We start from the raw sequence: 14,598 nt of genomic DNA, 5'->3' as shown, positions 1-14,598 counted from the left end.
CTGATGGGTTAAAATTAGAATTCGAACACCAAAACTCACCGGCAAGTGTACCAGGTCGCATCAAGTAGTAATTACTCACTTAGAGTGAGGTCGATCCCACAGGAATTGATGGATCAAGCAACTTCAGTGGGTGATTAGTTTAGTCAAGCTAACATTGGTGAGTGATAATTGATGCGGCAGAAAGTAAATGACAAGAAAATTTAAAGTGCAGAAAGTAAATTGGACATAAACTTAAAGAGCAAGAAATATAAATTACAGAAACTTAAATGATAAGAAATGTAAATTGCAGTGAATGTAAAGGGATGTGGGTGCTGGAAATTAAAGAAAGCAATAGATCAAACAACTGGAAAATTAAATTGCAGGAAGAATAAAGGAAATTGAATGCTAGGAATTAAAACAGAATTGAAAATGTGAAGTGTAGTGAATTAAAGAACTTTCAGATGAGGAAATTCAGCAACAGATCAATTTAATACCAAAACAGAAGTGTAGACTTGCAGAAAAATCAAAATGGAATGAAAGCTTAAATCTCAATTGTTCTCTTAGCAAAACAGAAAAGAAGAAATTGCAGAAGAAAAAGTTGAAATTGCAGAAGAGTGGAAATGAAACAAAAAGCAAAACTTAGATTTAATCTTCAATTCTTCAAATTCAAAAAGAAAAACTAAAAGAGAGAGCTCTCTACTCCTACTGCTCCCTAGTGGAGCCAACCTCCTTACAAAAATGAAAATGATGCCTTATATAGGCTTTACAAAAATAGAAATGAAATTGAAATTAAAAATAAATTACAATTAAATGAAATTCCTATCTAACTTGTTCTTGTGCCTTTGAGTGAGGAAGTGGGCTTTGCTTGCTTTGGATTTGAAGAGAGATGAATCCGGTTGCTTGGTTCAAGTTGGTTTGAGGCATGGGGCAGCACCCAGTGCCATGCTCGGTTAACTAAGGCAACCGAGCGCTCAAAATTGCTGATCCCAGGCTTGTTTGAGTTCGTGTCAGGCATTCTTTATAGCGCTGATAAACCCCATTTTTAGGGTTTATCTTGTGTTGAATTTAGAGTATTTTGCTAACCTTTTCTCAGACTTAGCCAATGAATTAACATAGTTTTGTGATCTCTCCCGTATTTGTGCTTGAATGTAAAAATATACTTTTTAAGCCTTTAATTTGGTAATTTTAATTCATCCTTGATTGCATAAGATGCCTTGATGTTTTTGTTGGTAATCTCAGGTTAAAATAGGCTAGGCATGGATCAAAGGAGCAAGGAAAGAAGCATGCAAGTGGAGAGAAGCACAGAAAGCCAAAGAATTGATCTCGGCCAAGGACGCGCACGCGCACAAGGCACTCGCGCGTACATCGCGAAATCGGCCAGGGACACGTACGCGTACTGTGCGCATCCGCGCCAAAGGCTGCACATGACTTTTAAATAGAAAATGTGCCCAGCGATTTCTGGGAAGCTGTGGGGCTCAGTTACAACAATTTTGACGCCAAAGTACTTTAAAGGACCAAAGATTGAAGGGGAAGGCATCACTTTTTGCATTCTAGCTTAGTTTAGTTCATTCATTCACATGAGGATTAGTTTAGAGATAGTTTCTAGAGAGAGAAGCTCTCACTTCTCTCTAGAATTAGGATTAGGTTTAGGTTAATCTCGCCCCTTAGATCCAGGATTAATTCATGCCTTGATTTACTTTCCCTTTATCAATTCTTACTCCTCTACTCTCTAGTTTTGTACTTTAATTCTTGTAATTCTTCACTTTGTTGTGGATATATTTTTGTTCCTTTGTTTTCTTTTAATAATGTAATTTGAGGTAATTCATGATAATTGTGATTTCCTTAATTGTTGTTGTTAATTCTTTGCATTCAATTGTAGTTAGAATTCATTCTTGTTGTGATTTACCATACTTTTCTTTTGTACCTTCCAAGTGTTTGAAGAAATGCTTGGAAGGATGTTAGAATAGAATTTTATGTTCTTGGCTTGGGAAGGTAACTTAGGACTCTTGAGTTACTAATATCTAAGTGATTGATAGTTGATAGCCATTGACTCTAGCCTTCATTAATTCAATTAGTGGAAACTAGGATTTATGGACTAGGATCGATACAAGTCACTTGACTTTCCTTTGCTACTTGTTAGAGGATGACTTAGTGGGATTGATCATTGCAACTATCATAATTGTGGCTAGTGATAATGATAGAGATCATTGACCATCAAACCTTGCCAAGACCATTTTGTTAATAAAATTTTATTTCCATTTACTTCTCATGTTTCTCATCTAAAACCCCAAAATAAACAAGTCCATAACCAATAACAAGAACACTACCCTGCGAGTCCTTTGAGAGACAACCCGTAGTTTTAAATACTTCGGTTTATAGATTTTAGGGGTTTGTACTTGTGACAAACAAATTTTTGTTTGAGAGAATTATTGTTGGTTTAGAGACTATACTTTACAACGAGACTTCATTGGTGAAATTCTAAACCGTCAAAAATCTATTCATCAAAATGGTGCCGTTGCCGGGGAATTACAATGGTGTTATGTTATTGGTTATTGTACATATGTGAATAGTGTGAATATCTTGCTTTTTTGCTTTGTTTGCTAGTTGAAGAATTTTGTTTTTCTTGTTTTCTATTAGCTTTTGATTTTTTTTCTCTTTTCATCATGAATTCTCACTTTGGCTATGAGTGTGATTATAATTATGTTGTAGGAAGTGGAGATTACAATGAAGAGATGTATCAAGGATGGGATAACCAAAGGTCGGAGGAGCCATATGCATATGATCAATCCTCTTGGCAACAACCTCCACCAATGTGCTATGAAGAAGGGCCATTCTATGATGCATACCAATCAAATGGCTATGGTGAATCTCCTTGTGATTTTCAAGAACCACCACCATATGCCTATGAGTCATATCCTCAACATGAACCTCAACCACACTCACAAGCCTTTTCTTACCAACCACCTCCATATGACCCTAATCCATATCCTTCATACCAACCACCTTTTGAGCCATATGAACCATACATGGAACCATCCCAATATCACCACTTTCAAGAGCCAACTCTATACTATGACCAAGATGAACCACCTCCAATGCACACAAATTTTCAACCACAAGATGAATTCTACCTTCCACCACAACCTCACATGGAAGAATATCCATGTCCATCGATCCAAGAACCTTATGATCCAAATCATGATATCCAAGCGGAACAAGAGTCAAGGGATTATCTCAAGGAAGCATTGGATCAATTTCAAGCAACCATGGAGCATATTGTGCAACAAGTGGAAAAAATGGAGAATGTTGAACCACCACACCGTAATTATGATGAGCCACCCTCTTATTATGAACCTTTCATCCAAAACAATGAACCCTCCCATCCACCCCAACCTCCAATGGATGACATCCTTGATGTTCTTGTGCAAGGACAAGAGAAGATGACAAGGGATGTGCAACAATTCATGACCGCCTTGGACGAGGTGGTAAATCGGCTAACATTCCAACTTTTGGACACTCAAGGAACTCCCATGGCTACATGTGAAGAATCAAAAGAAGAGCATAGCATGAAGGAGAGATTGGAAACTCCAGTGGAAAAGGAGGAATGCTACTTTGTGTTAGAACAATTGGAGGAACCTATGACTATTGAAGAAGAGGAAGACGTGGATGAAGACTTAGGAGATGCGGAACCTCCATGGGAACCTTGAGTTATAGAAAACCCCTCCAAGAAGATTGAAGTTGATGTTGAGGAGGAACGTGCACAACCTCCAAGGCATATCCCATATGAAGACTTGGAAGCAATGGAGCAAGAATTGAGTTCCCTTGGTGATGAAGATCAAGCATCAAATCTTAGTGGTGGTGAATCCTTTGAACTTGAAGAACCTTCTGTTGATGAGATAGAAAGTAATGTGGAGGTAGATTTCTCTCGTCCTTCCATTTATGATTTGAGTGACGGAGAAGAGTTAGATGAAATTGACAAACAAAGGATTGGATTTGAAAAATCTTGTGAAGAGGTGGAAGTCCTTAGAAAAAGAAGGACGGGAGTTGAGTACGCTTTGTCAAGATTCTTGGAAGCCTCTTTGCCTAGGTTGTTATATATTCCTTCACTTGAGTGGGTAAAACTCATTTCTATTAGCTTTATTGTCCCACTTGAGTATGGTTTGCTTGAAACGGATGGTCAACTTAGGATGATTTGTGGGATAAAGCGTAAGAGAAGAATGTTTAGTGGATGAAATTACAAATCAAGGCTCATTTTGGTTAATACTTCAAGGCTTAGATGTAAGGGTTGGGCTAGTGCTCAATTGAATGGGTCTAAAAGGAGAGTTTGGTATCACCTTGAGAATTCATCTTGCTTGCCACCCGGATGGATCAATGATGATCAACCTCAAGACAGATGTGAAAATAAAGTGTGGGATCCCGGATTGCAAGATGAGGATCAACATTGGGAGCCCATGGTTTGTGAAGAACTCCATCAAAGCTTGGAGATATCAATTTTGAAGAATGGAGCCTATTGGAGACTCAAGCATTAGTGTATGTTCCAAGATGAATTCAAGCACAAGCCACCTTGAGAGGAGCTCCCCATAAGTCCAACTTAAGGACAATAAACAAAAGTGCTAGATGGAAAACACCCCACCATGGTAAATTCTTTTCATTTTCTCTTTTTGTACATAGTAGTAATTAGTTTAAATTCATGTTTTTGGTTTATTTGTTGAGTATAATTGGTAGTATAATATGCTAAATAAGGTTTTAGGGTGTTTGATAGCTGTTTGGAGGTTTAGAATGCTTGGATTGGTGCAAAAACATAGAAACATTTTGAAAACCAGAGATCCACGCGCATGCGCACCTGGCGCGTACGCGCAACCCAGCATTTTCGACCATCTACGCGCACGCACACCATACGCGTCAACGCAGATGTAGAAGTTCCACCTTCCAGAAAAAAACCCAAGAGTTAGGCCTGCACTGTGTGAAAATTAGGCCTAACGCACAAACTAATTCGCGCGTACGCACACCTGGCGCGTATGCGCCCTTTTGGCAACCTACGGATTGACGCGCAAGCGCACCATGTGCACGTGCGTCGATAGTGCCACCTGCCCTCCTGGTACATTTTCCAGAGAGTTATGCCCACGCTGTGCCAACGTTGTGCCTTTGGCATAAACCCAGTCGCGTGTACGCGCACATGTCACGTACGCACCTCTCTCAGAATAAGCGATCAATGCGGACGCGCCCTGTATGCCTACGCGTCGCTTCTATTACACCACCATCCGCGCGCGCGCGCCGTGTGCGCGTATGCGTGGATGCCCTTATCCCATCCACTTCTTTTCTTCTCCTCTTTCCATTTCTTTCCTCCTCCTTTCTTCTTCCCTTCTTCTACACCTCATCCAACACTCCCAAACACCATTGATAATCATTTATTTTAGTTAACTAATTAGTTAGTCGGTTAGTTGATTAGTTAGTTTTAGTTAGTTTTCATTTCATCTTCTCTTTTTCATTGTAAGTGTTGGATTGCTATTCTTGTTTACCATTAATTGCTGCTGAGTATTAAAAAGGGATGTTATCTTAACATCAGTATGTTTATAATCTTTGTTGGAGTCTATTGTTGAGGTTATATTTTGCTACTTGGTTTTGAGTTTTTCATGCTTACCTTTTGAAAAATACCAAGTGATGAGAATTGCCTTCGAGCTTGTGACTCTTTTGAATTGCATGTTGTAGCTAGCCACCATGTGATTTGAACTCTCTCTTTGAGTGGGCAATTTCTTGATGGATGTTGAGCATTTACCTTAATGCATTGTGTTTCATGTTCATATGCATCCATATGTTTTTAGCTTGAATGCTTTCATGCTTCTTCAATGCTTGTTTTACCTTACAAGTTCACTTAAAGCATCTCAAGCACACTAGGATAGGTGAAGTGTATGTTTCTTTTGTGACATAACTTTTATGCTAATGTGTGTTCTAAACCGCGCAATTTAGAATTCACACACTTATTTGTCATTAATGTCACAATAATTCACACACTCAATTCTAGTGACTATTACCTCATTCCAACAATGTATGCTTCTGTGCTTTTATATCTTCTCATCTTATGGTGTTATATTTTTATTTTTCATGATGGATGCACCACAAGCAAAAATGGAAGTAAGATTAAGAACACGCAGTACCGGTTGACCTACCAGCTGAAGGTAGCAATCTGGAGATTCGCCGTACCCCCTTGCTCATCTTTGAATGCACCGAGGACGGTGCAAACTTTTAAGTGTGGGAAGGTCGTCCGACCGATCAGCGATTTTGGGTGACAAGTTTCTAATTCCAACACTTTTGCATTTCATTTTAGGTTTTTAGGATTTTTTTACTTGCATTTTCTTATTTTTGCATATGTATACACAATAAGCTTAGTCAAAATAACGAAATTTTTGAAGATTTCTATCTATAGGGCACCAATTGATTTGAGCGAAAATTTTTCATAGAACTTGCTTGAATTATATTGTGGATCATGTTTTTGAGCTAAGAATACAAGCTTGTGAGACTTGAGCCTAATGGTGTGGTTACATCTTATGTGCATTATTCTCTTTCTATGATCGTAATCTTTGATTTGTTTGATTCTTTATGTCCATTATTTTGTGTATTCATGCATTTATATGATTGAGGCCATCATTTCATTAGCTCACTTACCCAAATAGCCTACCTTTTATCTTCCATTGTTAGCCAATTTGAACCTACGATTAACCCACTTTGTTCTTAATTTAGCACATTACAAGCCTTAAAGCGAAAAACAATAAATATCCTTATTTAGATCTTTGATTAGCTTAGGCTAGAGTGTGTGCAACATTCAAGTGTGGGAATCTTTGGGACATTGGGTGAATAAAAGGATAGTTTTATATTTTTATTGGAAATATTGGGAATTGGGTACATACTCATGTATTAATTAAAATGTATAGACCTTATGCATGATGCTCTTGTATATAGAAAGAAAAAAAATGAGAAAAAGAAAAGAAAAATAAAAATAATATGGGAAAGAAAAGAAAAAAAATAGAAAAGAAAGAAAAAGAAGAAAAAGAAATAAAAAGGGGACAAAATACCCCAAAGCAAAGTGAAGCTCAATAAGGGTCAATGCATAAGTATTGTGAAATGAAAAGGAGATACATGAGTATGTGAAAAAGTGAGAAATGGGTAATTAAGTTAGAACTCAATTGTATAGGATGTCATAGGTTAGGTGGGAAGTTTAAACTTATCAAAGATTCAAATTTCAAGCTCACTTGACCAAAATATGCATCCTACCTTGACCCTAGCCCCATTACAACCTAAAGAAAAGTCCTCATGATATGTGTATGCATGCATGAAGTGTATGTTGATTGTTAGAAGAAAAACAAATCTTAGAAAGCATGAAATAGAGGAGAACTAAGAGAATCAACCCTAAACACTTGAGCGAATAGAGTGCAAACACATCCGGTGAGGGTTTGATGCTCAATTACATGTTTTCCACCTATGATCATCACTTCTCATGCAAGTTTGTAAAAATATTTAATAACTTAATCAATTGTGGATTAGACTTGCTAGTCCTTAGCCCTTGTGCATATATGCTTCTTGGGAATTGATTTATTTTGACCAAGCAATTGCATTCATTTAGATAGTGCATATAGGTAGATTGCACATAGTCTAGTTTCCATTGAATAAATGCCATACCTTTACTTCATTCTTAGTTTAAGCATGAGGACATGCTTGGTTTAAGTGTGGGAAGGTTGATAAATCCCACTTGTAGGGTTTATCTTGTATTGATTTTGGGAGATTTTATGACCTCTTACCCACATTTATTCAATGAAATAGCATGGTTTTGTGATTGTCTCCCAATTTGTGCTTAAGTGTGAAAACATGCTTTCTAGGCCTTAAATTAATTAATTTTAATTCACATTTGATTTCACTAGATGCCTTGATGTGTTTGTTAGTGATTTCAGATTGAAAAGGCTAGGAATGGATCAAAGGAGTGAAGAGAAAAGCATACAAAGTAGAGAAGATCATGAAAAGCCAAAGAGTTGGACTCGCCCATGGATGCGCGCGCGCACCCTGCGAAATGGCTTATGGACGCGTACACGTGCTGTGCGCGTACGCGTCGATGTTGATACTTGATTTTTAAGTGAATTCGCACCCAACGAATTTTCAAGGGTTGTGGGGCCCAATCTCAACCAACTTTGGCGCCTAAACTGCTATTTAAAGCCAAGGATTGAAGAGCAAAGGAGATTCACTCATTTTTAATCATACACACTCATTAGGATTAGTTTAGAGTTAGTTTTAGAGAGAGAAGCTCTCACTTCTCTCTAGGATTAGGATTAGGATTAGGTTTAGTTCTTAGATCTAAGTTTTGATTCATCTTCTTCTACTTCTATCTTCTCAATTCCTTGTAGTTACATTCATTCTTCTTCCATTCTTTTGTTGTAATTTCCTTTATGTTGTTCTTATACTTTGTTGTAGATCAACTATTGTTCCTTCTATTCTCTTTTAATTCAATTAGAGGTAATTCATAATAATTGTGTTTCTTTTGATTGTTGTTGTTAATTCATAGCAATAATTGTTGTTAGATTCTATTCTTGTTGTCAATTTGCTTTGCTTTTCTTTTGTACCTTCCAAGTGCTTGATAAAATGCTTGGTTGGATTTTAGTATAGATTTTGTTCCTCTTGGCCAAGGTTGAGTAATTAGCGACTCTTGAGTTATCTAATTCCTTTGTTGATTGATAATTAGAAGTTGCTAATTGATTTGAATGCCTCTAAAGCTAGTCTTTCCTTTAGGAGTTGATTAGGACTTGAGGAATCAAATTGATTCATCCACTTGACTTTTCTCCATGGTTAGAGGTTAACTATGTGGGAGCAATGGACAATTTGTTGTCACAATTGAGGATGATAACTAGGATAGGATTTCTAGTTCTCATATCTTACCAAGAGCTTTGTTAGTTGTTAGTTTATTTTCTTTGCCATTTATATTTCTTGTCTAAAACCTCAAAAACTCCAAAATATCTCATAATCAATAACAAGACACTTCATTACAATTCCTAGGGAGATGACCCGAGGTTCAATACTTCGGTTTATAAATTTTAGGGGTTTGTACTAGTGACAAACAACTTTTTGAATGAAAGGATTATTGTTGGTTTAGAAACTAGACTTCGACAAGATTTCATTTGTGAAATTCTAAACCGTCAAAAATCCATTCATCAAGCTAAATTCTTGCAAATCTGTGATACTGTTAAGACCAATGGGGTTGATCCTGAGGTCTACAGACTTATGCTTTTCCCCCTTGCTGTAAGAGACAAAGCTAGAACATGGTTGGACTCACAACCTAGAGAAAGCCTGAACTCTTGGGACAAGTTGGTCAATGCTTTCTTGACCAAATTCTTTCCACCTCAAAAGATGAGCAAGCTTAGAGTGGAAGTCCAAACCTTCAAACAGATGGAAGGTGAATCCCTCTATGAAGTTTGGGAAAGATACAAGCAATTAACCAAAAGGTGTCCTTTTGACATGCTTCTAGAATGGAGCATCATATGTATATTCTATGATGGTCTGTCTGAATTATCCAAGATTTCATTGGACCATTCTGCTGGTGGATCTCTTCATCTAAAAACACCTACAGAAGCCCAGGAACTCATTGAGATGGTTGCAAATAACCAGTTCATGTACACTTCTGAAAGAAATCCTATGAATAATAGGATGACTCAGAAGAAAGGAGTTCTTGAGATTGATACTCTGAATGCCATATTGGCTCAGAACAAAATATTGACTCAGCAAGTCAATATGATTTCTCAGAATCTGACTGGATTGCAAGCTGCATCCAGCAGTGCTAAAGAAGCCTCCTCTGAAGGAGAAGCTTATGACCCTGAGAATCCTGCAATGGAAGAGGTGAATTACATGGGAAAATCCTATGGAAATACCTATAATTCTTCATGGAGGAATCATCCAAATTTCTCATGGTAAGATCAACAGAATCCTCAACAAGGCTTCAACAACAATAATGGTGGGAGAAATAGGTTTGCCAATAGCAAACCTTTTCCATCATCTTCTCAGCAATAGACAGAGAATTCTGAGCAGAGCCTCTCTAGCTTAGCAAACATAGTCTCTGATCTATCTAAGACCACTCTCAGTTTCATGAATGAAACAAGGTCCTCCATCAGAAATTTGGAGGCACAAGTGGGTCAGCTGAGTAAAAGAGTTACTGAAACTCCTCTTAGTACTCTCCCAAGCAATACAGAAGAGAATCCCAAAAGAGGGTGCAAGGCCATAACCATATCCAAAATGGCCGAACCTGGAGAGAGTGAAAAGTCAGTGATTCCCAGTGAGGAAAACCTCAAGGGATGTCCATTGACCAATAAGAAGTTCCTTATTGAGGAACCAAAGGAATTTGAGGGACATACAGAGACCATAGAGATTCCACTGAACTTACTATTATCATTCATGAGCTCTGATGAGTATTCTTCCTCTGAAGAGGACGAAGAAACTATTGAAAAGCAAGTTCCTCAGTATCTAGGAGCAATCATGAAGCTGAATGCAAAGTTATTTGGTAATGAGACTTAGGAGGATGAACCTCCATTGTTCATCAATGAACTGAATACCTGGATTCAGCAGACATTGCCTCAAAAGAAACCGGATCCCGAAAAATTCATAATACTTTGCACCATAGGCACCATGACCTTTGAAAAAGCTATGTGTGACTTGGGATCAGGTATCAACCTCATGCCACTCTCTCTAATGGAGAAACAAGGGATTTTTGAGTTACAAGCTGCAAGAATCTCACTAGAGCTGGCAGACAAATCAATGAAACAGGCTTATGGACTTGTAGAGGATGTCTTAGTGAAGATTGAAGGTCTTTACATCCCTGCTGACTTCATAATCCTGGACACTGGAAAGGATGAGGATGAATCCATCATCCTTGGAAGACCCTTCCTAGCCATAGCAAGGGCTGTGATTGATGTTGGGAGGCTGATGAGCAGATAATTTACACGCATTTTGGCATTGTTTATAGGTAGTTTTTAGTATGATTTAGTTAGTTTTTAGTATATAATTATTATTTTTATGCAAAAATCACATTTTTGGAATTTACTATGAGTTTGTGTGTTTTTCCATGATTTCAGGTATTTTCTAGTTGAAATTAAGGGACCTGAGCAAAAATCTGATTCAGAGGCTGAAAAAGGACTGCAGATGTTGTTGGATTCTGACCTCCCTTTACTCGAAATAGATTTTTTGGAGATACAGAAGTCTGATTGGCGCGCTCTCTATTGCGTTAGAAAGTAGACATCTTGGGCTTTCCAGTAATGCATAATAGTCCATACTTTGCCCGAGATTTGATGGCCCAAATTGGCGTCAAAATGCCGGTCAGAGACCTTTTTCTAGCGTTAAATGCCAGAACTGGCATAAAAGCTGGAGTTAAACGCCCAAACTGGCACCAGAGTTGGCATTTAACTCCAAGAGAAGCCTATGCACGTGAAAGCTTCAATGCTCAGCCCAGGCACACATCAAGTGGGCCCTGAAAGTGGATTTATGCATCATTTACTTATTTCTGTAAACCCTAGGTTAGAAGTTCACTATAAATAGGACCTCTTACTATTGTATTTTCATCTTTTGATCATCTTTGATCTTGGGATCAGGTCTTTGAACCCTTTTTTGATTGTTTCATGTTATTTGGGAGGCATGGCCGATGGCCATGCCTAGACCTTGTTCTTATGTATTTTCAACGGTGGAGTTTCTACACCTCATAGATTAAGGTGTGGAGCTCTGCTGTTCCTCATGAATTAATGCAATTACTACTGTTTTCTATTCAATTGAGCTTATTCTTGTTCTAAGATATCCATTCGCACTTTAACATGATGAATGTGATGATCAAGTGACACTCATCATCATTATCACTTATGAACGCGTGCCTGACAACCACTTCCGTTCTACCTGAAAACAAGCTTGAATGTATATCTCTTGGCTTTTGGTTCACGACGCATGGTTGCTTCTCCTGACAACAGAGTCTTCCATTCCGTGCGATCAGAGTCTTCGTGGTATAAGCTAGAATCAATTGGCAGCATTCTTGAGATCCGAAAAAGTCTAAACCTTGTCTGTGGTATTTCGAGTAGGATCTGGGATGAGATGACTGTTACGAGCTTCAAACTCATGAGCGCTTGGCACAGTGACAGTGTGCAAAAGGATCAATGGATCTTATTCCGACACGATCAAGAACTGATAGATGATTAGCCCTACGTAACCCGTAGGCAGACTATTTTCACTGAGAAGACGGACGGTAGCCATTTACAACGGTGATCCCCCAACATACAGCTTGCCATGGAAGGGAGTACGCAAGATTGGATGAGGACAATAGGAAAGCAGATGTTCAGATGGAACAAAGCATCTTCATACGCTTATCTGAAATTCCCACTAATGAATTAGATAAGTATCTCTATCTTATTTTATGTCTTATTCATCTTTTAATTATCAAAATCCCAAAACCATTTGAATCTGCCTGGCTGAGATTTACAAGGTGACCATAGCTTGCTTCAAGCCGACAATCTCCGTGGGATCGACCCTTACTCACGTAATGTATTACTTGGATGACCCAGTGCACTTGCTGGTCAGCTGCGCGGAGTTGTGAGAAAAGTGTGAACTCACGATTTCGTGTACCAAGTTTTTGGCGCCGTTGTCGGGGATTGTTCGAGTTTGGACAACTGACGATTCATCTTGTTGCTTAGATTAGGTATTTTTCTTTTTATTTTCTTCTTCAGAATTTTTAAGAATGAATTCTAGAGTTTCAGATAATGCTTTTATCATCACAGGAGCTAGATGATTCCCATCAATTTGGCTGTTGTATGTAATGTCCTGCTGAAGCTTGGTTTGCCAAGTCTAATATTTTTAGACTAACATTGCATGATTCTTGGAATTCTTATTAAAAATTTTAAGTTTCTTATTTTTATTTTCAAAATAATTTTTGAAAAAAAAAAGATACATAAAAATTTATAAAATCATAAAATCAAAAATATTTTGTGCTTCTTGTTTGAGTCTAGTGTCAATTTTTAAGTTTGGTGTCAATTGCATATTTTTATTTTTCTTGCAAATTTTGGAAACTCATGCATGGTGTTCTTCATCATCTTCAGGTTGTTCTTAATGATTTTCTTTGTCTGATCTTTAAATTCTCTTGTTTTATGTCTTTTGTTGTTTCTCATGTGTATTCTCAATTTGTTAGTATCTCTAGTATGAAAATTTCTAAGTTTGGTGTCTTGCATATCTTTCTTTTATTAAAAATTTTCAAAAAAATATGTTCTTGATGTTCATCTTGACATTGAAAGTGTTCTTGCATGCATTGTTTATTTGATCTTAGTTTTTCATGATTCGTTTCATTTTGTTGTTTTTCTCTCTCATAATTAAAAATTCAAAAAAAATTTTAGTCAATAATACAGAAATTTGAAGATTCAGAATGTACATTAGAGGAATCACAGGGAAAAAGCTGGGCGTTCAAAACGCCCAATGAAGAAGGAATTCTGGCGTTTAAATGCCAGCCAGGGTACCTGGCTGGTCGTTTAACGCCCAAGGAGGTAGCCAAGTGGGTGTTAAATGCCAGGATAGCACTAAGGAGGTAGTTCTGTTTTCAATTCAAATCTTTTTCAATTTTTCAAGTTTTAAATCTAATTTTTCAAAATCTTATCTTTTTCATATCCTCTCTTATCAATAATATCTTTTTCAAAATCAAATCTTTTTCTTTTTTCTTTTAATATTTTCGAAAATCCTTGCTAACAATTAATGTTGTGATTCAAAAATTTCAAGTTTGTTACTTTTCTGTTAAGAAAGGTTCAATATTTGAATTTTAGAATCATATCTTTTAATTTCTTGTTAGTCAAGTCATCAAATTTAAAAATTAAATCTTTTTCAACCATATCTTTTCAATCATATCTTTTTAAAAAATCAAATCTTTTTCAGTCATATCTTTTTAAAATCAATTTTTTTTTCAATCATATCTCTTTTGATTTGATTTCAAACTCTCTTTTTTCTAACTCCTTATCTTTTCAAAATTATTTCCAAATCTTTTTCAACTAATCACTATCTCTTATCTTTTTCAAAACCACCTAACTACTTCTTTCTCTCTAATTTTTGAAAACCATTAACAACTTTTTCAAAAATCTTTTTAATTAACTAATTGTTTTAAACTCTAATTTTATTTTATTTAAAAATTTTTGAAAATTCCCTCTCTCATATTTTTATATTTAATCACTAACACTCCTACTTTCTTAATAATTCGGACCCCCTCCCTCTCTATATGTTCGAATTCTTCTTTATCTACCTCATCCTTCTATGCTTCTTTTGCTCTAACACATTAAGCAATCTCTATACTGTGATATAAAGGATTTCATACTTTCTTTATTTTCTTCTCTTTCATATAAGTAGGAATAAAGATAAAGGCATTCTTGTTGAAACTGATCCTGAACCTGAAAGGACTCTTAAAAGGAAGCTAAGAGAAGCTAAAGCACAACTCTCTGGAGAGGACCTGACAAAAATCTTCGAAAAAGAAGAAGGCATGGTAGCTAAAAATAACAACAATGCCAACAATACAAGGAAGGTGCTTGGTGACTTTACTGCACCTACTCCCAACTTCTATGGGAGAAGCATCTCTATTCCTGC

This window comes from Arachis stenosperma, chromosome 3, assembly GCF_014773155.1.
Source record: "Arachis stenosperma cultivar V10309 chromosome 3, arast.V10309.gnm1.PFL2, whole genome shotgun sequence".
Lineage (NCBI taxonomy): Eukaryota > Viridiplantae > Streptophyta > Magnoliopsida > Fabales > Fabaceae > Arachis > Arachis stenosperma.
Note: the sequence above shows the minus strand (reverse complement) of the source record.